This window comes from Anser cygnoides, chromosome 6, assembly GCF_040182565.1.
Source record: "Anser cygnoides isolate HZ-2024a breed goose chromosome 6, Taihu_goose_T2T_genome, whole genome shotgun sequence".
Taxonomy (NCBI): domain Eukaryota; kingdom Metazoa; phylum Chordata; class Aves; order Anseriformes; family Anatidae; genus Anser; species Anser cygnoides.
Window position 1 is genome coordinate 22,225,682 of NC_089878.1, and position 24,158 is coordinate 22,249,839.

The window sequence follows — 24,158 nt, forward strand, 5'->3', positions numbered from 1 at the left end:
GGCAGGTGCATTCATTACCATGAGTACTGTGCAGGTAACTGAGGGAAAGGGAGATTGTAGCCAGTGCGTCTTACACACTGCAAAATTACAAAAAATAGCTTTTTAGTCCTGTAATGTCATGGCTGTGATGTCCAATCTGTGCTGTGAAAAGATTAGAGGTAACAAAAGTCTTAGAGCATTTCAAAGAAAGATTTAAAGCTATTCTAGGGAAAGTTCTTGGTCAATTATGAGATCTGCAGATACCGGTTTTCCAAAATGAACATTTCTTATACTGGTCCTTGGATTTCTGTCTCTTGAAACAAATCTGATTGCCATGCTATTAGTAAGAAAAGTCTCAAGCTTTGCTATGGTAGATGATTGTGAAAAGCAAATGTTTAGTATTATATTTCCATCCTGTGACTTGAAGTCGTGTGCTTAATTGTGCTGTTCACAGCTCTTGCTGCGCAAGCCAGAGAAGTCATCCGGCTGCAGCCCAGAAGCAGCCCTGTGTAACTTCTGTAAGTAATTGTCCTGACAGAGACTGCAACTATTCGCAGCAAACCTTTTACAAGCTGACTGCACATGGAGAATAATCCTCCAGCTAATGAGCACATTTGAGAATCTTGCGAACTGTTCATGGGCAATTTTCAGGCAGACGTAAAAGGAGTTCAGCAAATGCCACTCACCAGCTGCAGGACTGTGCCCACGTATCAGAATACTGCCGTTTCTGCTCAGAGGTTGCCGGTCTTTTTTCTTTCAAGAATGCCCAGGTCAGTCATTGTGTGTAAGTGCAATTGGATTAACGTAACCAGATCGTGGTGGAGGAGTATGACGGAAACCACAGCTCTTGAGGCCTGGCATGTTGCTGTAGCTGTGATCTGTACCATATCACGTGCTGCTGCTGAAGCAGAAGATAGGTGCTGAGGGAGGCAGTCAGGATGCTGAGCTGTGGGCAGACCCTGGGTGTGAAGCGCAGGGAGGCGGCAGCTGCTCGTCCTGGCACCCGCGAGCCTGCCAGGCAGAGCACGACCGAGTCAAATTAACACTGCGCATCTCTGCCAAAATGGACCTATTACTTTCCCTGAAAAAAAGGAGGGAATGCAGCCGCTAAATTATTTAGTAAATGTAGCAAACTCTCCTCATTTTCCCTGAAGATAGATTTTTGTAAGTTTTCTATAATCATGGCTTTCATCTGTGTATAGACCAAGACACTGAAATGTCTTCACCATTTATGAAATCCTTAAATTACCTAAGGAAAAGTCTGTGATTATTGCTGAGTCTTGTTGAGAAGATAATTACCCTAAACATTAAGAACACATCTACAAAGGAATCTGGGGACACTGTTATGATCATGGCTGTATGTTTTTGTAGTAATTTCTTGAGGAAATTCTGGACAGATGGCATAGGTGATTTAGCAGGAGATTGCGAGCTCTTCTCTAGCAACTTCATTTGAAGGTTTCTCAAATACTCCAAATCCTTTTGCTGTGACCAAGTGAAATGGGCCTGAAACTAAATCAAAGCTGCAAAGGAAGACCTTTCTTTCTAGAATATATGTGGAAAGGGATTGTAATAGAAGTAGAAGCCAAAGTCTCGGCCTGTGGGAGGAAAGTACAAGCGTTCATTTCAGGTCCAGGTTTTTTAGGAAAATCAATGCTTCCACTTTGGGAGGTCCCAGCTGTCATATGCTAAAAGAGGCTCACTTCCCTTCTGTGCCTTCAAGCATTTTCTGAAAATCAGATTGTGTTTTAAGATATGCGATTTGTACATTGAGAATCATTCCTTGCTCACAGAAATATTGATGATGGACTTTGCCCAGGGCAAATGTAAGAGCAAGTATTTGCACAAGTGGTCCTTTCATGCTAACAGTTCTCTTTGCATGAATGCTGATTTGCAGAAGTTTTATGCTGTGTTCCAACACTGAGAGGAAGAATTGATCTCTGGAAATCAGTTTGGGATTTATAAATTATTTTTCAATATATACTACGTATTCTTAATACCAGTGAAAAGTAGGAATGACTATGGATTAGGGAATTTTATGAAAAGGTTCTAAATCTTAGATAGAAAAATGCAAGTTCTAGTTAAAATTTGCAGCAAATTTTCCCATGTTACTGAAACTTCCCCAAACTTTGAAGAGCTACTGCTGTCTTTTACCAGTTATAAGTTATTCAAACTGAAAGCGAGTCCGCTTATGAGTGAAAACACTACTCTGTGTTTTCAACTTTATATGTTTTCAGTGAAAACGTCTATAAAAATAGGATTTTCTTTTTTTTTTCTAAGAACTGCTGAGACAGCTTACGTAGGACAATTAAACTATATTTGCTTTGCTTTGCATTTCTCTTTCTTAAGAAAGAATGATCCACCTATTTTTTCGAAATCGAATAATTTACAAGTTAGAAAATTAACAGTTTCCACCATGACTAAGCTGTGAACGCAGTTTTGAATCACAGAAGATCAAGCTGTTGGAAGAAATATTTAGGAATATTTGGATCCACACCAACATCAGACTTGCCATGACTTGAGGGGACTTGGACAAGTTATTGGTTAGGAAACATGAGCTTGGCATAAGGGACGATTTCTTGGCTGGTGATGTCCTGAGGTGGAAACTCAGTGTTGATTTGAGCAGCCTTTTGCTCTGGCTTGGACTGTACTTCAGGAGACTTGAAGCTATACAATCCCATCCAAGTTTTGCAGCTTTTAGCAGGGAGAGGCTTGAGAGCTACTAGGTCATTCCCAGAACTTTCGGTGACTTTGATAGGCAGAGCGCGCTCCTCTGAGAGTTAGGTGATAGTAATCAGCCTCAGTACGACTTGGGAGCAGCTGTCCTCTCTTGGGGTGATGAGAAATGCCTGCACCAGGTGTGGCTGTGTGGGGTTCTGTACCTGCATTTTCTTGCTAATAAACCTGACTGAATAAAACCAGCCTTGGAAAACCCCCAGTGCTGCTGGTGGAGGAAGAAGTAGTGATAGATCAAGATTCAAGCTTGCCCAAACTGGACACAGACTGTCTGGATTTGGGTATTTCTTGTGAGCAAAACATTCACAGTTGGTTTGCTAAACAGAAAAAAATTATCATTTCTTAAAAGTGTTGTAGGAAACAGAAATATTTTTTTAATCCTGTTTGACACGCCTCAACGTTACATTTTCAGTAACCCTATTGCTGTTTCACGGTTCTTATTTTTTGTTAAACATCTCTCTTAACCACAGTCATCATGTGTTTGTGACAGTGTAGTCGCCCACATCTCCAACTGTGGTGTCACACAGCTGACCTCGTGTGCTAGGAGATGAAAGGGCAGGCCCCACTCTGGGGACCAATTGTAGGGTGGGTGGGTTTCTAAATTTTAGCAAACTTGGTTATGCTTGGTCAGATATTAATCTAGATGCTTAACAGCTACATTTTACTGAATTCAAAATCATATTAGGATTTGGGATGTACCAATCTGCAGGCATTAGTAGGCATTTTAGGCAAATATTCTTAGCACTAGCTAAAGGGAGAGAAAAGAAATAAATAACTTGAACTGAAATAACAGAATAATTTTAAAGTCTTCTTTTTTGCTTCTTCTTTTCTTCTTCTTCTTCTTTTTTTTTTTTTTAAGTTGCCCAGGAGATGTCAAGTGTCATGCGCTTTTTTTTCCCATGAATGCTTTTCAGAAACAATTTTAAAAAATACTTTGTGACTTCATGTTGTGATAGGTCATTTGTGATTACATCAATCATGTCCTGTTACAGCAGTAACGTGTAAATTGCATCCCAGTATGGTTATAAACTGATGCAAATAACATATTTCATTTTGGGTTACCATAGCCACAACCATCATTTTCTTTAGCTATTGTGCTGTGCTCTATTGTGAAATCTCACAGCAAGGTTCCTTAGCTCATGTCACCACCAAATCAGTTACAATATTTTTCATCTAATGGAAGTTTAGGATGAAAAATAGGGCTTTGAGTTTTTTTTTTTTTTTTTTTTTTTTTTTCCCTCTGAAGGGGAAAGCCTTTAGAAAACAGCTTTAACAAAATATCTGTTAGTCATTAAACAATTTTACATAATTCATTACCAAAGTCAGTAGGTTAAATTACATTCAAGTAATGTGTTTGAAATCAACTATACTGCTGTTCACGTCTTAACCGTCTTAAATTTCACTATTTCATTTCCTTAGTTTTCATGGTGATGTCTGTGATGTGGTGGTCTGGGTTATGACACTAAGAACAGATGACAATGGCTGTGATTATACAGGTGCCTACCCTAGCAGTACAGCCGTTCTTAATTAATCTTTGTCACAAACAGGAGGAGTAACAATTAGGTGAAAACTGGAACACCTGAAATCACACTTACAAGGTCTGTGGTGATGGTAACTCATTGAACTGGATAATGAGTCTGTTTCTCATAAATCTTGTCCTACCCGGAGAGCATTGGAGGAAAAACACAAATTTCAACTTCTGGATTTACTGGGAAAAGTTCTAAAAGGGTTTTGAACCTGCTCATTCAGGTATCTGCTGTGATGCTTGGGAACTTTGCTTTTTAACCTAATCAAAACTGGGGACAGCTCAGGCTCCAAACATTGGTTATTGCTATATATAAATACGTATTTATAATCTCAGAGCGTAGCTATTATTGATTGACATTTACTGAAGGGATTCTTCCCTATCTCAGTTGTATAGGTACAATGACTATATTTGTTGTAACGAATTGAGAAGAGAGCCAAATCTTGTAATCTGAAGCTATTCCTGGGCTTTTTTTTTTAGGAGGACATTGATTTCTGGAGACTATGAACATTATGTCAGTATTTCTCTTGAAGATATTAAAAGGTGTAACATGAGTGTAAGTATGTCTCTTCCAAGTGATACATAGAGGGCATTTTCCATTTGTACTGAGGCCAGAGTTTTGATGGGCATGTCCAGTCCTCAGAGCAAAGCCTTAGTGGCCAAACTCTGCAAGTGTTAGATTCAAAAATCGTATGTTCTTCTTCAAGAAAGATGCCTTATAGCTGTTTCATCATCTTGCGATGTCTATGAGATGGTTGCTTCCTTGTTCCAGAAAGGGAGCAAAGTGTATTCCTAAACCCAAAAATACAGTTGCTCAAAATCAGAGGTATTTTTAGAGGCTAAAAATGGCTTGAATTCACTTAATTTCTCATTTTCTCCACAACAATAAGACTAGAAACTTTTTGCAAAAAGTGAGTTTAGTGATCACAAAATAGCTAGCTACAGCTTTTTATCTGTAAGATGTCCAAGGACACTGTTGGATGTGGTGACACTGTGACTGTGGCCATGTGGGCATTTATTTTCTTTTCTCTAGAAATATTTGTTGTGTCAAGAAGGTCCCAGAGTCTAGCTCTGTCCATTCAGGAACAGGTTGCAGTTTTTTCAAGTTTGCATTACAGTGGTTAATGTGAAGCAGTGCTGTGGAGCACCTTTCACTATGAGTTTTATATACATTAGGCTTGACTGTGTGGAGCCAGGAGTTGGACTCGCTGGTCCTTGTGGATCCCTTCCAACTCGGGAGATTCTGTGATTATATGACTGAAGCTTCTAATTCCCTTGGTGGAGTAGCTGTGATCCATTTAAGGCAAGCTCTTTCTTTCAAAATCACACCTGCCAGTCTCTCACAGAACTGTAACATAAACAGTAAATATATAAACTAAGGAGTTTTGTCACCGACCTGGAAAATATGAGGCATACTTCAGCTAGATGACTTATTCTCCAATATGTGAAAAATATTTCCTGGACATACACTTTTTTGGGGAGGTGGTGATTGGTTAGTCATGGCTGAAATTCCCCAATTTTTGGAGCACTTTGTCAGGCACGGCTTTCTGTCCCCGGGGCGCTGCCCTGCTCCCCTCCCACCTGCAGTGCTTAAGGCTGGCAGGGCTGGCTGTGCCTGCTGGACGGACACACGTTACTTGGTAGAGAAGGAACAGGGAAAAGTGGGGTTTGCCTCCTCTTTCGATGGGGTGAATGGCGTTGTGCTGGCTTGGCCGTGAGCGCATGGAGGGGTGCTTTGCTGTGCGCCCACCGCTGGGGCAGGAGCTCTCCAGCCCACTTGGGGCAGCTCAGTCCAGCTGAGGCCAGCACCCACCACTGCTGCCTGTATCTGCCTGCCTCTACAAAGGAGACTGGAAGTATGTTTCTTTTCAGTCATAACTAAATGGCAGATGGGGTTTTGTTAAACTTAAAAAATAAATGCAATAAATGAAAATCTGCTTTTACTCGGGATTGAACTGAGCTGCAAAAGAGTGTTTTTGCCAAACTACTAACATTTGAGAGGAAGGTAGTGTCAGGCTCTTTCAACCAGCACATATGGAGCATTTAACAGACATGACCCCAGTCAATTTGTCAGCATTTAGGTTCCAGAAGCTTACCGCTGAAAGGACCATTATATGACGTTATACTTGCACATTTACAGAACATTCACTCAGCACAAGAGGCTGTCTCTCCTGTGGCACGGATTTAAAAATGGGCTCTTAGCAACTGAAGATTTTTGGGTGAATCAAATGAAGGAGTTGATGCTGAAGTAAATGGGTAAACATATATCCTTGTGAATCCAAAAGAGTAAACTTGTCCTCACTTGCCCAAGATGTTTCAAAAGATCAGGAAATTGTGTCCCCAAGTGAGAGGAGTTTGACAATACTACTGGGGATCATAAATGAGTTGCTGCCTCCTCAGCTAAACTGCAAACCCATCCTGGGGTATCAGTGATGCTTATAACTTACATAGATGCTTACATAGTCATCCTCTTCCCCCAAAGCGCGTCTTTTTAATTCCATTTGATTCCCACTGTGAAAGTTGCAAACACCATCCATTAGTCTCAGTGAAAGAAACTTGGGTGTCTCTGGAGAAAGCAGCCAGTCAACAGCTTTTCTGTTTGTGATCAGATCAGAGTTTCACTTGAGGCCTGTGAGAGTTGTTGTAGGCAAAAATTGAGGAAGTTTTCTCACAAACTGTTATTGGGGAACAGTTAATAACTCTGCCTCCCGGCTGGACGGAATGTGGCTGATCACCTGTGGTGTCTAATAAGGCTGCTGGAAGAACTGTATTCTGGTAAAGAGTACATCTGAAATCCTATTTCAACTCACTTTTATCACCTATGTCATTAGAGATGTTATTCATATGTACTTCTGAAAACTAAGTTTTCACGGGGGAGCATAAATTTCGAATCCCAAAGACCAGCGTGAGTAGTCAGCAATACTAACTCTGGTTTCTTACATCTTCTGTCTGTGAGTCGTCCTAATTAGGGGTATTTGCCAGGACTGGTAACTAGGAAAATAGCCGAGCAGTTTTTCCTATAGTGAGTGCACGTGTATTTGTCTTCTTTCCCTAAGCATAACAGGGCCCATGTCTGTGGGCTCATTATGCTGCCAGCACACTTTCCCTTCTTTTTTTCCTGTTGTGACTATGGAAGCATAACCATTGCAATTGTGACTTCTCAGGATAATTGGAGACTCTCCAGTTGGCTTCTCCACCTGTAACCACGTGGTCCCTAGTGGGCTGATATAGGTGTAAATGGAGACTCATTGTCTATATTGAAGGATTTCTCAAAACATATGCAAAGCAGCATTATATGAAGGATGGCCTCAAGCATATTCAGAGTTGAAAAGCAGGGAAAGCAGTCTTCTTCCTCACAGCTTGACGCTTACCTAGACTCTACTGTGGCGTGGGTAAAGCCTGTGGTTACAGTGCTGCTCCAGAGATCCCACAGCGGCGTGTGTGCAGCATCGCTCAGGGCCCTGCTGCTGCGCTGTGGTGCGTTGCACTGGTGGTGTCCCTGGCCCAGGGGATGGGTGCCCACCCTCGTGCCCATACAGCTCAGCAGACTCAACTCTCTTTCTACCATGTGCTTTTCTTTGGGATGTGTTGGCTTCTGCTTCAGTACAAATGTATTGCACTGCTGATAGAAATCAACTCTGTGAAGCAATAAATAGGAAATATGTTCTGTCACTTTGCCCAAGGGGAATCATATCATACCTTAGTTATCCGCGTATTGAAGGCCAAGCCTTAAGGAGAAAGAAGGTACATGGACGCAGTGTAAAAATATAGATTGCTTCTCTTAGTTCTCCATCTATGAACCTTCAAGAGCTTTACAAACACAAGCTCACTGAGAAGCTGTATACCCCAAGGAGGCAGGTAACACAGTAATAAAATCTGCCAAGCAAGTTTAGGGTCCAAAATCTTGATATACACCTCAGGGTTGTAAGAATTAAATAGAGCTGTTTCACAGAGAGACATTCTTCTGGGAGACTGTTTCTTATAGAAGCAACATAAGATTAAACCCTCCTTTTGTTCATTTTCCAAACTTTCGGGGTTTGGGTCTTTAAGCGGAATCAGAAGAGATTGCTATATAAACAACATGACCTCAGACCTTCTCTGGAGAAAGGTGTTTGTTTCGTATCATCACTAGAAACAACAGGGATTCTCCTGAGCATGTTTGAACTCTGTGCAGGTCTCCCTCAATGTCCCAAATGCTTCCTCCGCTTTTGGCAGTCTCCTCTCAGTGTTATTTTAATCTGAGATATCTCTTGAACAAAAGAGATTTTAAAGTACTCAGTAATCTGTGGTTTGATTTATTTTCCAGCTATTCTGATATCAAAGGCAGCATGAAGCAAAAATGATATGAAATGCAATAAACAGCTGTCGGGCCAGCTGTTGGGGAATCACTTGGGCCATGGGAGAGACGTAGCTTCACGGGTGAGTCCATCAGAAGACACAGCCAGTGATCCTTTGGTGCTTTCTTTCTGTCTAGTGAGCAGAAAGGTGCACACTGATGCACTCGTACGGAAAAAGCCAGAAATCACGAGGAGTGATGCAAACATCAGCACCCCTTTGCCCTGCTGCGAGGGAGGAAAGAACTGGTTTCCTGGCACTCTCCCTCAGAGACAGGTAGGGGCTGCAGGAGAGGCAGGGGATGTCTGCCCGACCCGTGCCTGGGTGCACGCTGTGAAGCCCCCCATGCAGTGTGGCTCAAGGTGAGGGAAAGGCAGACAACCTCAGTACACACAACTTCACATTATTCTCTAAAAGCCTTTCTTGCTACTAGTGCAATGAAGAGTAATACCCCACAGCAAAGGCATGTAAATAATTTCTTGATATTTTCTTTTGACTATGTGGTAACAACACACATAGTCAAAGAGCTGCCCAAGACTTTCTAAAGAGAGCTTCAATTTTTTATCATTCTTTCATGCTCTAAGAAAAGCCCTCTTTCTCTGTCATTTTCTTTGAACAAATTAATTTGCCAGCTTGTATAGCTCAGTGTGCACATACTTTGCAGAGATGTTGCCATCTGCCATTTAGTTTCTTTTCTAAGCTGTGATCTTAGACATACATTTCAGGGAAAAGGAAGCCAAGTGGTTGAGTTTATTTTCCCTTTGTGCGAACAACAATGGGAATAATTCCAAAGCCAGGCAGCAAGGCTGCCTTAAATGCCAACTGCAAATCACCTTTTCAATAAGGCATTAATTCATTCTATGAAAAATACACATGAATTTGGGAAAATAATTCCATTCCTGTTCTTCCCCCTGTGCGCTGGCTGGATCAAATAAAGGTCAAATAGCTTTCCAAAATGATCTGCTTTCAAATTTCTTATTTCTTTAACTTTTCCTAACCCCTATTCCTGATCATCTTCCCTCTGTCTCTACCCCTTGCCACACCTACCTCCTGCAGAAAAGGTGTTTTATTTGTTCATTCACATATGACAATATAAAGTTCATACGCTCCCTTTTATTTTTGGTCAGTTTAAAGATTGGCCACACAAATTTGCTGATGGAAGAGCTGCGGAGCAGCTGAAGGGGTCAGAGGAAGGTGCTGTGGGGTGCGTGGCAGGGCCAGGCTGCCCACCCTTGGGTCGTGGGGCAGCCCACGCTGCCCATGGGGACATCCTGCACCTTGGCTGGGCCATGGCCCTCCGGTAGCCAAGCCATGGCACTCCAGTGGCCAGGCCATGGCCCTTGAACAGCCAGGCCATGGCCCTCTAGCAGCTGGGCCACAGCCCTCCGGCAGCCAGGCCATGGCCTTCTCGCAGCCTGGCCACAGCCCTCCAGGGGACAGGCATCTCTTGGTGATGGGGAAAAGTGACAGTCCTCATGTGTGGGCAGGGGCAGTGAGGAGGAAGGGTCGCTTTGCCTCTCCTCAGCTGCATGTGGCTCCTCTTTGGAGAAGTGTGCTTCAGTGCCTGAGTGCTGCATTAGAGCAAGCTGGGAGATGGTTCTTTGTGCCTGCACCTGGGAAATTAGAGCCACGGTTTGTGTGTGTAAGCCATCACCACCACAGAAATATCCACGTGTTAACAGTCAATGATTATTTTTAGTCAGATCCATTCCCCAGTCAGATTTGCCTCCCAGCCATGCAAAAGTCTGGATCAACATAGCTAAGGGACATCAGGGGCCTGAAGCAAGAGGCTGGGGCAAAGCAGGGCAGACCCCTTTTCATGGCCTCACTCCTGCCTTAAATGACTGTGAGAGGGCTGAGGGCTCCCCTTTTTGTACCTGAGACTATAGCAGCGTCCCCAAGGTTTCCTTCCACCAGAATAAGACCATACAAATAGATCCTCTGTTCTTGCATCAGCTGAAAACAAGTAATGTAACAAAAAGCCTTTGCTTGCCTATTAAATATTTAGGTCGAACTTTCAGTGATGGCTGGGATGTTTTGGAAATCAATTCAAGTATTTGAGAATTAAGAAACAAAACAAAACAAAACACACTTATTCTTTTTTTGATTTTTTTAAAAATTTGTTTTCACAATATCTAATGATTCTTTGTATCCCTTGACTCTCCTGAGATCACTTCAGAACTTAAACTGGAAACATAATTGGATTTTAAAAGGAAACTTGTTCATGCATATAGCAGTTTTAAAGGGCATGAATAGTACAGTGTTTGAGAATGTGCCGCTACTTGAAAGATCAATGTGATATTCTGATTTTGTTGTAAAATGGAAACATGGTGAGGGGCTGTCACAAGCTTCTGAATCAGCCAGATTCTTTTTAGAAGCAGAAGACAGCTCTTGGCTCAGGTAGGCAATTCTCCCACACGTGCCTTTGCCAAAACAGAATGTGTATGTCAGGGCTTTTTTGCTGTTGTTTTTTCCTCCAGATGGTGTAACGAGGGATAGACTGCTTGTCACTTGCCAAGGGTTATATAATGTCGTGGCAAACTGAAATCCCAAAGCACAGTTTTGAAGATAGCATATCCATATCAATCACTCTCATCAGGTCCTTGCACTTCTCGCTTGTAGGGTCAAGCCTCTGTCATCAGGCCAACTGTATTAACAAGTTCCATCCAAATGTTTTGAGAGTGATGAAATTCGGTATGTTTTCACTCCAAACATTGGTCAAAGTGTCCACCATTAGGATGGTAAGAGCCAATGTGCAGCTGATCCTTTTTAGTTCTGTACCTCAAAGCTAAGTCACTACATTCCTCAGGTCGGCTTTGGTTTTGCTTTGGATCTGCCTGTGATTTTTCTCTAGTGTACAATTTACTTCCATGGTTGCAATTAAATCATTTATTACCTTTTGAAAAATATTTTGGCTTTGAGATTTCCCAGGAAACTTTAAAAAATAACTTCTTGCATCTAAATGAAGGTATATAATAAATAGTGATAAAAGTGAGGTAAGGTAGGTCACCAAATTTTCTAATTAGAGAGTGGGTAGTTTTTCTCTGGATTCTTATCTGAGTCTTCTTCCTGTTGACACTTGTCTTCAAACTAAACCTGGTATATACTGCACCTTCTCTAGGAACAAAATGGCAGAATGATTCACCTTCTCATTCTCAGGATTTTGAGAATGATTAAATACATTAGGGAAAAAGTTACCCCCTGGGAGTGGCGTGTATACACAATGTATTCACTGTAATCTAGAAAGCTTCCAATATGAAGAGGTTCGGAGACAAAAAAAAAAAAATGTTGGCGCAAGTCAATCATCTCACTCATCTTCCAGCTTTAACTTGTTCAACATAAACACATTTTGTTGCAGGGACTAGCCAGACAAAATGGTGGTGACTTGAAATTAGTGTACTGAATTTATGACAATAAAAGCAATTTCACTATGGTGATACAGTGTCTTTTTAATAAACTACTACAAATGTCCTTGCCATGTAGAAGGACAGAGCAGGATATTCAATATCGTATAATATTTTTTAGATATTTCAAAATGACAGTTTGTACGAAAAACACATGTAAGAATATTACTTTGCCATGAGCTACAAAAAATGGCAAGCATCCTCCAAAACAACAAGAACTGTTTTTTAGAGTAATCTGACAAGCTAAATGACAGTAGGCTTACTAATTTAGGATGTCTGGAAGTAGAAGAGATGAGATTTCCAACATCTTAGTGATATGAGAACAGACAAAATATACAGACTTTTTTTTTTAGGTTCCCTATATGCTGTTTTAGGACCACCAAAAGGATTTTCTGCCTCAGACAACACCAAATTATTATCTTGGCTGGCAGGAAACAACCTGTAAATTATGGTTGTATCTGACACACGTGGAAGAAAAGCCATCAGATTGTATCATATGTGAAAAATGATTTCTCAGTTGCCTTGGTCAAGTAACTAAAAGTTTAGACATATCATCTTTTAATTTGAGGAATGATGAAACCAGCAGTGACAGGAACAAAACTGCAAGTTTCTAAAAGTAGATATATTGAATTGAGAGGTAGGTCATTTGCCAGCCACCCCTGTAGATAAAATAAAAAGGAAGACAAAAAAGTTTGCTTTGGATCACAAAGCCAGAGACTGCAGCACAAGATTTTGTATTCTAAGACATCTACCCTCTGCCTGTACACCTCTGGAGACACCAAAGAAAGTCTTAAAATTTCAGCACACTCCAGCAGTTCAAGTTCTGGAGGGAGAGAGAGACTGCAGAGAGTTGTCTTTATACAGCTGACATCTGTAGCCTCGAACACCATTCATAAAGTAGGCCTCTATCACAGAACAGTGCCCCCAGGCATCTGCTGTTTAATAACTGCCCTTCAGAGGGAATGGGCAATCTTCCATAAGGATGGATTATGCATTTTACAGTCCTCATAGGAAACCACTCCAAAAAATAGGTACTAGAACAATTAAATCATCTCCGCTGGTGTCATCACCACTGGGTAAAACTATCAAACACGTTCTCTCTCATCCTGAACCTTTCATTCTTTGCCAAATGATGAGGCAGCTTTGGTGGGAGGGGAGGACGTTGCTTCCTCTGCTCCCTGGGTGAGGTTTGCTGGTGAGGACACCCTCACGCAGACTTAGGCGGCGGGGCTGGCTGTGTGCAGCTGCAGCATGAGGTCAGAGATGAGACCTGGATGTAGCAAAGCCATCTCTGCACTCCCTTCCTCTCATCTCCCTCCCACAGGCTGTATCTCACCAAGCCAAAATGTGCCAGCGCCACAGGAGCAAAGTGACGGGGGACGGGGTCTCTGCTAGTCCTTCCCACCCGAGAAATCCCACTGCACCCAGGGGGAAATGGAGGTGTGGATGGGGGGGCGTTCAGAGAGCCGAGCACCAATCTTTAAGTCTCTGAAAACCTGTGCGCAGAAGTGAAGTTACTTTATCAGTACTTTTCAGAAGTTGTTTAGCTGTAACTTTTTCTGATACATGCAGAAAAGTAATATAGCAAGGCATTTCAATTCTGCCTTTCTTTTCCATTTGGCAGTTGATCTCGAGTGCCTGCATAGCCTATTAAATTCATTTTGTTATAGCTTTACTATTGACATTTGAGATTAAATGCCAGGGAATGAAAGAAAAAAAAATTAGCACTATGACTTTGTGTTTCAATACAACTTTGTCAAGACCACAAGACTGTAACAACCTGCTGTAGTTTGTTATTTCAATCATTTCTTTCTTCCTAGGAAAAATACTTTTGATTAGCACATCTACTATCCCTTTATTACAAGTTTTATACAAAATTTGGCCATCTAAATGCAACTGAATTTAATGGGAGTGTGATTGCCTGGCGGTGTCTCGTTTCCAATTGCAGTGCTTGCATATCCCCTCTCATCCAACAAGCTATGAAGCAGGATACCCGTTCCATGGAAGCAGTGGTGAATGCTGGTGCCACCACACTGCCCAGCTTGGCTCCAAAGTGCAATGCAGTGGAGAAGAGAGTAAGCACGTTAAGGATAACTGTGTTGAGTTCCCCTCCATCTTTAATTGCAATGGCTGGTCAGTGTAGCAGTTTTAGCACAACAATTGTGACCAGGTTTCAGAAGTCAATAATGACTTTAGCTGCTACAGGTTTAGGGTAGCAGCAACATGAACACAGGTAGTGTTATGTTTTGGCATGCTTCCATGAAGCCAAATGTTCCCGTCCTGTGTCTCACTTCTAGAAGTGATAGAGCACACATACGTGCAGTTAAACTTTTTCAGGGGGTTTCACAGTCTGGGAAAATCCTAAACTTTCAAGGGCAATGAATGGTACAAGAGATGCTCAGTGAGGTGTTTATATTAATTGTGACTGCATGCAGCCTAATAATACACTTTCTGCGATCCTGCCTGATGGACGCTTTTTCTTGATGTCCAGTGGATATTAAGTAATTTAATGATCTGATGAGCAAGAGCAAGATGATTGCAGAAGTACTCTCAGCCAGCTAACACTGGGTATGCAGCTTATTTGCTGCTCTGCATTCTGTCAGGCATCACATCTGGGAGGAGTTCTTAGATTTACAATAGACGCCTGGTAATATCACCTGGAGTTTTCTTCATCTGCCCTTAACAGACACATCTTGAATTGAGTGTTATAGCACAGACTTTGCCCAAACAATGCAGCTGTTTGTATCTTGGTGCACAGGAAAAGACCTTCAGGGAACAAAACTAGCCCAGGTATCTCATTGCTGAGATCCGCTAGATGGACTCGGAGTTTGCATGCAGCTTAGAGTGCAGTGCTTACTCAGAGGCTAATGAAAGGGTTTTTGGCGAGGACCGTGGCTGTCTTTCTTCTTGATTTTGTGAGATTTTTTTGATTGCAGTCTGTCTGGACCTCGCTGTGTAAATAGCATTTACGCAACCAATGTTGTCAGAGGTTAGCTGAGGAGCGATTCTTCCTTTCTGCTGCTGGTTCTTCTCTCAGCTCTAAGATCATGTGCACATATGGATACAGTTCCAAGATACAGCCTTGACATTTAAAGATATAAATGAGTTGCGTCTCAAACTTCTTGTGCTGCTGGCATGCTATCATCTCTGTTTTCTCTCTACTGGGATGAGTCTTTGGATGTTTGCAAGCTCTGGGTTGCTTAGTGTCCTCCTTAAGGGCACACAGAATAGTATTAAATACTTCTGAATTGTCTGCACAGTAAGTTTCTAGTATGTTTTCAGGCCTGCTATGATATTAGTTATTTTTGTCAGCATGTGTTTTGAATTGAGCCTGGTCTGGTATGTTAGATATAGTCCTAAGAAATACAGCTTTTTACTACGGCCCCTGTGTTGCCTCATGGAAGGCTAGTTAACCACTGGACATCTGCAGCTCCCTACCAGCAGTGACTGCAAGGCCACAGACTCCAAATGTGAGAAGTGCAGCCTGTCTTCTCTGGAAAGTCTAATTTACCAAAGTCCTTTGAAAGTCCTGTCGATGCCTGGTTTTCTGCCTCCTGTGCCTATAATTGGCCTGGGCAGTGCATGCCTGTTTGTATCCCACAACACACAATGCTTTATTTCTCTGGTAAAAGTTATGCTGTTTAACTGATAAATGGTTCGATCCTGACAGACTAGATTTAGCAGTGGCAGCTCTTGGATTTTAAGAAGACGCAGAACACTGACTTTGTGAATGTAGCATCTGGCTATTCCAATTTTAACATATGATCCATTTAAAGAGCCACTCAGGCTTCTGGGATTTCAAATACCAGATGGGAATTTTATATTCCTTGTATATGGTATCGTATCTTGTAAATATTAAAATAAGCAGTGGCTAAGTCAAAGAGGACCCGCACTTTTCAACTCACCATTGACTATACATTCTTTTACATTACTACCTAATGGTCATTGTCACCTCTGTCCCATCACCATGTCCAGCATGTCTGCCTGTTGCTGCTATAAAATATTTTTTTAGAAGCAAGATGCTGTCTTCTTAATTTATTGGCACTATGGTAGCAGCTAAACTTTACAACAAATGGTAGCAAGGAACTGGACTGCACCTAGGTCAAGATTCTCATGTCCTCAGGCATTTTAATATGAACACCATTATTTTCAAAGTAAATAAGACCTTTAGAGTCCTTACTCTGCATTAGAAAAAGATCGATGTTAAAATTAAGCAGACCTCAAACCACAAACAAAATTGTAGAAATCCTGATGGTGGACTTCTGATGCTCCTGCATACAAGTCCACTCTGTTTTGTGCTTTGCTATCTGTCGTGATTTACTTGCAGCACATAAATGAGAGAAAGTAGTCAAAATAAAGTCACAATCAAATTCTCCCAAATGTCAATTAAGCTAGAGCAGCCACTGCACATACAGCTTTGTATCCTTTGTATCAACTGCTACATCTAGTCTGCACTGGGAAGGAAAATAGTCTGTTTCTGATGAAATGACTCTATAAGATGGATGGTGTTAGTAATGGAGATGTTGAGGCAGATGTAAAAGTAGATGTCTAGAGTCTAATATAACTCATTAGATAGTTGTAATAGCTGTTGATCAGTGCAACTTTCATTTGGGGGGGGGCTTTAGCTAAAAATCTGCATCTGATTTAATGAGGATATTGTTTAAAGTGATGGAAAAAATAATGATTGGAATTTAGAAAGGAATGGAACCCCAGCAGCCATGTAAATTCAGATCTGAATATCTTTAGATGTGAAAGTTTTTTTTTTTTTTAAATTACATTTTTAAGGTTTGAAATACTTAAATATATCTTATTTTTGATTTCTGCGTGTGACTAGGAATGTAAGCACTGAATATCTGGAGAAAGAGTGTCTGTTCACTTGAGACTTACAGCTCACTATTGCAGTCTCAAAAATTAAAATGCTCATCTGAACTCTAAATCTTTAAATATTTGCTTTTGTTTTCTAATAGATGGGGACATTCCTTTGAAAATACCAAATCACACAAGCTGCCTAACTAGACCTGAATTGCCTGTATAATGAACAGTAATCTAGGAGAACTGTCTGACTGTAATCCCTGTTTCTCATGATAAATATTCCGTATAGTCATTAAGTTATTGTAGTATGATACAGTTAAGCAATTAAAAATGAAACCCTTGTTATCTGACATTTTCAAATTGTGGTTTTGATGGACAATATGAAAACAGGAATAGTGAAAGAAATTTTATATTCCTCCCATTTAACTGACCTTCATCTTTATTTCTAAGTCTTCTGCTCAAATATCAAAAGATCTAATGTAATAAAGGATGACAGGAAGCACATCTGACAAAACTCTCTCTTAAGTCTTGTTGAATAAAACATTCACTGCAAATGCTTCTTAGTGCCAGCAGGTTAGCATTAAAAGTGTAATGATTTTAAAGCAAGCCTAAACACCTCTCAGACAAATGACAGCTCTAGATTTTAAAATTAAGATCTGAGATAAAGTTACAGCTGAAGTTATCAAAAGAAATGTACCCAGCAGTTGTCTAATGCACACTCTCATGACAGTGCTATTTGTCTATCAGAAAATCACCCGCGTCGGTGATCTAACACTGATGATGCTGGCACACACTGTGTAAAGCTGAAGGTCTGATCATATTGTCAGTCACATCGCCGGGGTTCCTGCCCTTCCATTTTATACAAAAAGTTCTCTTTCCAAATTTCTCTAGCACTGTTGGAGGGACTGTCTTTTCTGAACTTGGAACAAACAGTTGCTTCCAATCACTTGAAAAAAAAAAAAAAGCAAAACAGAAAAAAACAGCCCATAAAAGCTACTTTATTTTGCTTGTTTGTTTTCAGTTATAACCATGCTAAGTATTGAAAATAATGAAGTCTTATATTTTAGCAAAGCTGTTCTGGACAATGTTCTCAAAACCACACATACACATCGAAGCCTAATGGAAGAACATAAATTGCAGGCAGTTATTTGGAAATATCAGTGCTCGCTTCCTCTGTGAGGTGTGGGTACCAGGTTTGTAAAACTGTGGACTCAGTACAAGTGGAAGCTGACCTCAGTTGTGAGCTAGTCAGCGCATTTATACTTGTGTGTGCACGTGCACATAGGATACAAAGTCCTTTGCACAACTTTTCTAGCATTCTCCAGCCTCCCAAAAGCCGCAACACCAGGGCACATTGTCTCCTTCAGCCTCTGGTGTTACGGCTACAGAATCCTTTGTCTGTGTTTTATGTAATATGTTAGATTGCTTTGGATTGCTGTGAATATTTTTCCAAACTGAATGGAGGAATACAGATTTTTTTATGCTATCTCCAAGCACTTACAACGCAGGACTGTGATACAGGCTCCTTGCCATTGTTTGTTGCTCAGGCAGCATTCTCAAACAAGGAGGATCAGGGTCACTGGGATGAGAATGAAGGTTTCTGCGTCACCTTGCTTGCTTCAGGTTTCTCTTGGAAAAGTTGTCTTTCAGGGTATTATTTTTCCTCCAGTTTTCTAAAAGGCATATCAATTAAACTTGGAAATTTGAATGTAGACTTCAAATATCTATGTTTAAAAATGTTAAGTCAAATTCAGTTGAGCAACTCTGACCCAAAGTGTTTTTTGTTTGATGGTATCAAAGGTTCAAAATAAAATAAGCAGAACATTGCTTAAGTTGATAGATTTAGATTTAGAATTCTTTTAAAACTTCAAAAGAAAATGTGTCATTTTACTCTTAAAAGCTCTGGTGTCAGGTAATTATCTTAAAGTTGGGCTATTTCTTATTCAAAGACATTTCTGGTCTCATTATCCTTATGCAGACACAACTCCCATTGGAATCATTCTGAACTCTACTTCTGTGACTAGTGGGGGTTTGAAAGAGATGCTGAGATTTCCAGGAAGCTCATTGTTCCATTTCTTATGCTTTGCTCTGTCTTCCATTCCACTCCTCCTTTATTGTGGCAGACCTACTGCCCAGCTTTCTTTTGTTCCAAAAATCTATTCGTTCTTTTTAAGAGAACAAAACTAGAGGGGGGAAAAATCTCCGTATCAAAGGCAGTGAATATTTGTGACTCAGGGAAGGCTTCCTTTAAAAAGTTCCTTGAAAAAACTGCAATAAAATAAAACTGAAAATATATTTTGGGTGGCTTGCGGTGTACAAATCTCTGCATTTTGACCCAATCTGTTTCAAGCAAGTCTGTTAACAAGAATGTAATTCGTTTGATATTTACGTTGGTATAAGGCAGCAGGGAAGTTAACTAGATGCTGAGTCTATTCAAATTATAATTTCTCCTCACAGTAGATCATACAGCGAAATCATTTTTCCAGAGATTTCTCTCCCTGCCTCCTACCAACCCACTGTTTCTTGCCACTGTCATCATCAGAAACTTCTTACAGACCACAGTTTACCAAATAAACCAGACATTAGCCATTAAATAGATGCAAAACCACTACAAGAAGTGCTTCCTATCATGAAGAATCCCTGGCTCATATACACGTGATTTCCATGGTGAAATACACTTCATCCAGTACATTAGAGGTCCCTGTGACAACTCTTTAGAGAAAATGAAAGAACCCTTTTCACAGAGTTAATTTGTTCAATTATGTGAGAAAAGACAAGACCGAATAGTTATTAGAATATAGATTAATCTCTAACCTCATCCTTCCATGGAAGATGAGCCTAGAAAACCAATTTCTCAGCATTCTTAGATACAAATCATGTACTCAATAGATACATTTAAAAAATTTTTCAAGGCATGTTGCAGTTTTCTCCGTTAGACACCTTCAGTGTTGCAAAGACAATAATTAATTGCTTATCTGTTGAGCTTATCCCACAGGAGCTAATCATCTTCCTTTTTGCTGACATTCCCTTCTTCTCCAAAGGTGCTTTTTTCTTTCAAAAATTTTAAGTGATTACCATAATTAATTTAAAGATAGAGATTTGTTTGCAAGCTGTCCTTAGCCTGAAGTCTGTGGTTTCTTTTTCAGGCCTTGCTGGTGTTGCATACCTAAAACCATGTCTGTTTTATTGTCTGCTATTTAATACCCTCTCACAAATGTGTTACCTCTCCCTACAAACAGAAGCTTACTTAGAAAGTTCATTAACTAGTTCTCATTATCCTTCCTACCTTAAATATTTTTATCCCCATTTCTAGTGTTATGTAACTTGCTTTGCTTTGCATTGCAGGTTGGTTTTGTTTGTTTGTTTTCATTAGTCTAAGCTTTCCAGTTCAGGGATATAACCTGATTTAATAGGATCTCATTTTATGCAGTACTGACAGGATATAAAAAACAGAAATAATTGTCCATGAATGCTTATTAGTGCAAGTATATCTTGACTGGTTATTTAGAGCATTTTATTTCAAATTTCTCATTTTGATCTAAAATTTCTCTCCATATTAGACACTTACTTATTCAGCTTGTGAAGTGAAGCACTGAAAGTTTTGACGCTGCCAGTGGGTCAAGGAGAGATGCGTCACCAGCTAAAAGCCAGACTGATCATTTTTAGTTGCTACTGGCTACTAATTTGATGAACCTCATGTAGGAAAGAAGTAATAGGACATTTGTTTAATGTCGCCTAGCTTGCAGATGTCCTCTCCATGTATGAACAGAGAACTGACATTTCTGTTGTCAAGCTTAAGCTTAGAATCTCAAATTTGTGGTAGTTTGATACAAATGATTGTGTGAACTTTACGAAGATGATGAAAGAGAAAAAAAGTTCTACCCTTCACCAGAACATTAATGACAGACCAGATGACACGTCTTTCATAGAAAAAATAAGATTAAGCACTTTGAAAGCCAAGGTATTTCAATAGAAGTGAAATTGAGCTTTTCAGAACAGACTATCCAATCACCTCACATAGCAAGCAAATCACTCTGCTGAGTGATTTTATAATGCGGAATGTTTTCGGAGTGCTATTGCAAACTTTGTGTCATCCTCAAGTACAAACCACCATACACTTGCTATAGAAATGACCCTATTAGGGACAGCTGTACAACATAGACTGTCAAATAAAGCAGTACAAATTCTGTGCAGTAGCTGTGCTTTTTAAACCTTTCAATTTCATGAAATATACTTCTCTAATGATGCTCATGTTGTTATTCCAATAATAGATTACATCCAATCACTTGAGGATTTTAAAGCTAGTCTGGAAAAGCATCGGGAATTGTAATTTATTATGCATTTGCAGTCAGCTGTACTAAGTGAGCTGACAGGCTTTCCCTCCTTCTACAGTCTTTTGGGTCACTTTTACCATTTAGCCACAAACTTGGAAAGAGAGATGCCAGGCAGTTCTGTGCTCTTCTCACAAGCGTGCCGGTGATGATTGCACTCTCTGACAGTAGCTACTGTCCTCCAGTTCAGGGACAGGCAGTTTTGAAGGGTGGGGAGAAAGGAGGCTATGGGTATGTTGTTAATTGTTTTTACTTTAGAGCTTGTTAGTAAGAAAGTGTCATTGCTTGTCAGAAAACATAGCTATGTCTTTTTTTTGAGGGGTGGTGATAGTGAGAGGGGGAGTATTGGGAGGTGAAGGTTGCAATCCTTGGAGAGTTATAGAAGCTTTAGGGCAATGTGTGTCATTTTTTGAGGGTATATTCCTCAAAGAAACCTGGGCTTCCTCTGATTCCTCCTCATGGCCAGCCACAGCCATGTGGCTCTAACGCACAGTGTGTACAGGGAAAGCTTATGTCTGCCAGCAAAAGGCTCTTTTGCCTTCACCAGCTGAGGCTGTGCCTGTCAGTTGACTCACCCTTACTGTGACCCGCTTTATTCCTCTGATTCTGTGTGAGGAAAATGGGCCTAAATTCTTCCAGTATTATCTAAAGCATTTTGAATGATTGTTTCCCATTATTATTGGAGCCTTACTTATCAGCTCTTCATAATCCTCTACAAACATGGTTTAATAGAAAGCATAGGGAAGAGAACAAAGCAATCTAAATCTCCGTGTGGCTTTGCATCAGTGTGTAGTATAGGCAAAGGACAAATCCCCCAAAGCTGCGGATGCCCAGTCGCAGGGCTGACGTGCCGTGAGGACAGCACCATGCTTTCTCAGGGCTGGGCGACCAGGGGGTGAAGTGGATGCAGGCACAGGCATGCCCTCAGGGCGTGGGCTGGGGCCTTGCTGCCCGTAGGGTCTGAAGGTCGATGGCAGGCCTACCAGCTGCAGCAGCGAGTGGCTGACTGAGGTGGTTTGGCACACAGCAGCCATTTGTTGCACTGGCAGAGACCCCGGACATTGTGGCCTTGTCTGCGTGCTTGAGTGAAGCAGTTTTAAAATGATCTTTATTTGCTACTGCAAACGGACAGAGGGGGTAATTGCCTTTGAACGTGATTCTCACTCCCAGGGCTGCCGAAGCTGTGGGACGGGAAGGGGAGTGAGGATGTGAAAATTCAAGCTCTAAAGATTCCCTGCAGAGCCTGAAGCAGTTTTATCCTTTCACTGGAGCTGGAGCAAGCTTTATTTTCAGTCATTATTTAGTGTCCTAGCATTTGCTTTGAAACACTGCTTTGTGGGTAGGTTATATAGCATGGCTCTGTATGTTCTCTCTCCATAAGAAATGTTTCCAAAAAAGGCCCTTAAATTTCCCTTTACATCACTTGATTTAAATTAAACAGTGGAACCACGACATGCCGTAACCATCCTCTAACCTAAAGCACAGCAGTATGGTAGTTTATTATTATTTTTCATTAACTTGATAGTTTGCAGTACCAAATGGAAATGTTTACAAATGAGACACAGTAAAGCAGAACGCAGTTATAAGCAATGTACTTTTACTGCTCCTTTGAACAAATTTATCTTTATGCTCTAATACAATAGGATCAGCCTTGACCTCTCACTTCCAAATGTTGTCATTGTATCATAAATAGTGAATATAATGTTCTATATACATGCCATAACTGCAGTTAGACTTGTTCTCATGCTGCCTTGTTTCACTGAAGTCAATGAGGTTACATGGTTAACTGAGAGCAAAATGTACTCTTTCCATTTAGACTAAAATGGCAAATTATAGCTCTGATTGCTTCTGGGAACACAGTGAAAGTCACAATAAAATTAAATTATAATTTATGCATTGACCTGAAATAAGAAACTTTGAGCTCTCAGGAGTTTTACAGAAAATTGCAACTACTAGTGTTGAAATTTTGGGCCTGTTTCTTCATTGCATCTTCACCACCTCATTACAGCTCATTACAGAACTTGAGATCTGATACTACTTTTCATACAAGAGGAAAGCATTTTTTTTTTGTCAAATGAACAAAGTAAAGTGTGTGGGACTCATTTTTACCAGAGAATTAAAAAAAAAAAAAGGTGAAGAGGAAAATTACTTTTGTAATACTTTTTTTTTTTTTAAGCAAAACTAACATTTCATAGTAAAATACCAGAACAATGACATTATCATCATCACCATCACTACCTTAACTCTGAATGAAGATGATCCTTATTTACACAAGTTAGTATGTAACATACAAGCTAGCTGCCTTAGATGAACATATAGGATTTTTTTTTTTTTTTTTAATGTTCATTCTATGGTAATACAGTATGACCTCACAGAAAAAAATGGAAGACTATTTCCTCAGATTTTAACACCTTATCTGAGTGTTATAAATAATATTTCCTCAGATTTTAACACCTTATCTGAGTGTTATAAATAACCTACATGTAAGTTTTAAAGCCCAGCTTCTGAGGAATTTATTTTTTTTTATTATTTTATTTTTTATTTTTTTTAAAGTACAGAGTGCCAGCAGCAGTTGTGGTTTATCAGGCACTCAGAAGAATGGACTAGTTTCTTAGCCTCACTGGACCTGTCTGCCCTGGGCCACAGCTGGATCCCAAACTATCACTGAATTTTTAATTTAATTGGGCAAGTGCTGCATCCCTCACCAGGACAGTGGACAAACATCTTTATGATAAAGTGAAGCATCCAGTCTCTAAGAAGTGGTGCTTGGCAGTAGTATGGAGCTGTGCAGCCTCTAAGGGACAGGCAATGCTCTGGGGCACATGTGGGGTATAGCAAGTGGGAGACGTGGTGAGATGATGATTTTGTGCAGATCTCAGAAACTCAGAGGATTTGGTCTAAGACATAAATTAGGGTAAAACAAACTGAGAGGAAGATGGATTGATGTTGTGTGGAAAGTCACTGGTATAAATATTGATTCTGAATAGGAAGGCATGATTATCTCCATCTGTTCAGCTTTATGTAGTAAAAAAACCCACA

The 24,158-nt window shown here is 40.5% G+C and overlaps 1 protein-coding gene across 2 annotated transcripts in view; it reads right to left on the minus strand.

Annotated features, from left to right (window-relative positions):
* Positions 1-24,158, minus strand: part of B3GALT1 (beta-1,3-galactosyltransferase 1) — a 61,212-nt gene that overhangs the window by 7,387 nt on the left and 29,667 nt on the right. The window contains exon 1 of one of the 2 annotated variants that reach the window (XM_013171414.3): positions 666-2,771. The exons of the other annotated variant lie outside the window; for it this stretch is intronic. The gene's annotated coding sequence lies outside the window, so the exon portion shown is untranslated. Of the gene's footprint in view, positions 1-665; positions 2,772-24,158 lie in introns of those variants that run through there. 2 annotated transcript variants of the gene reach the window in all.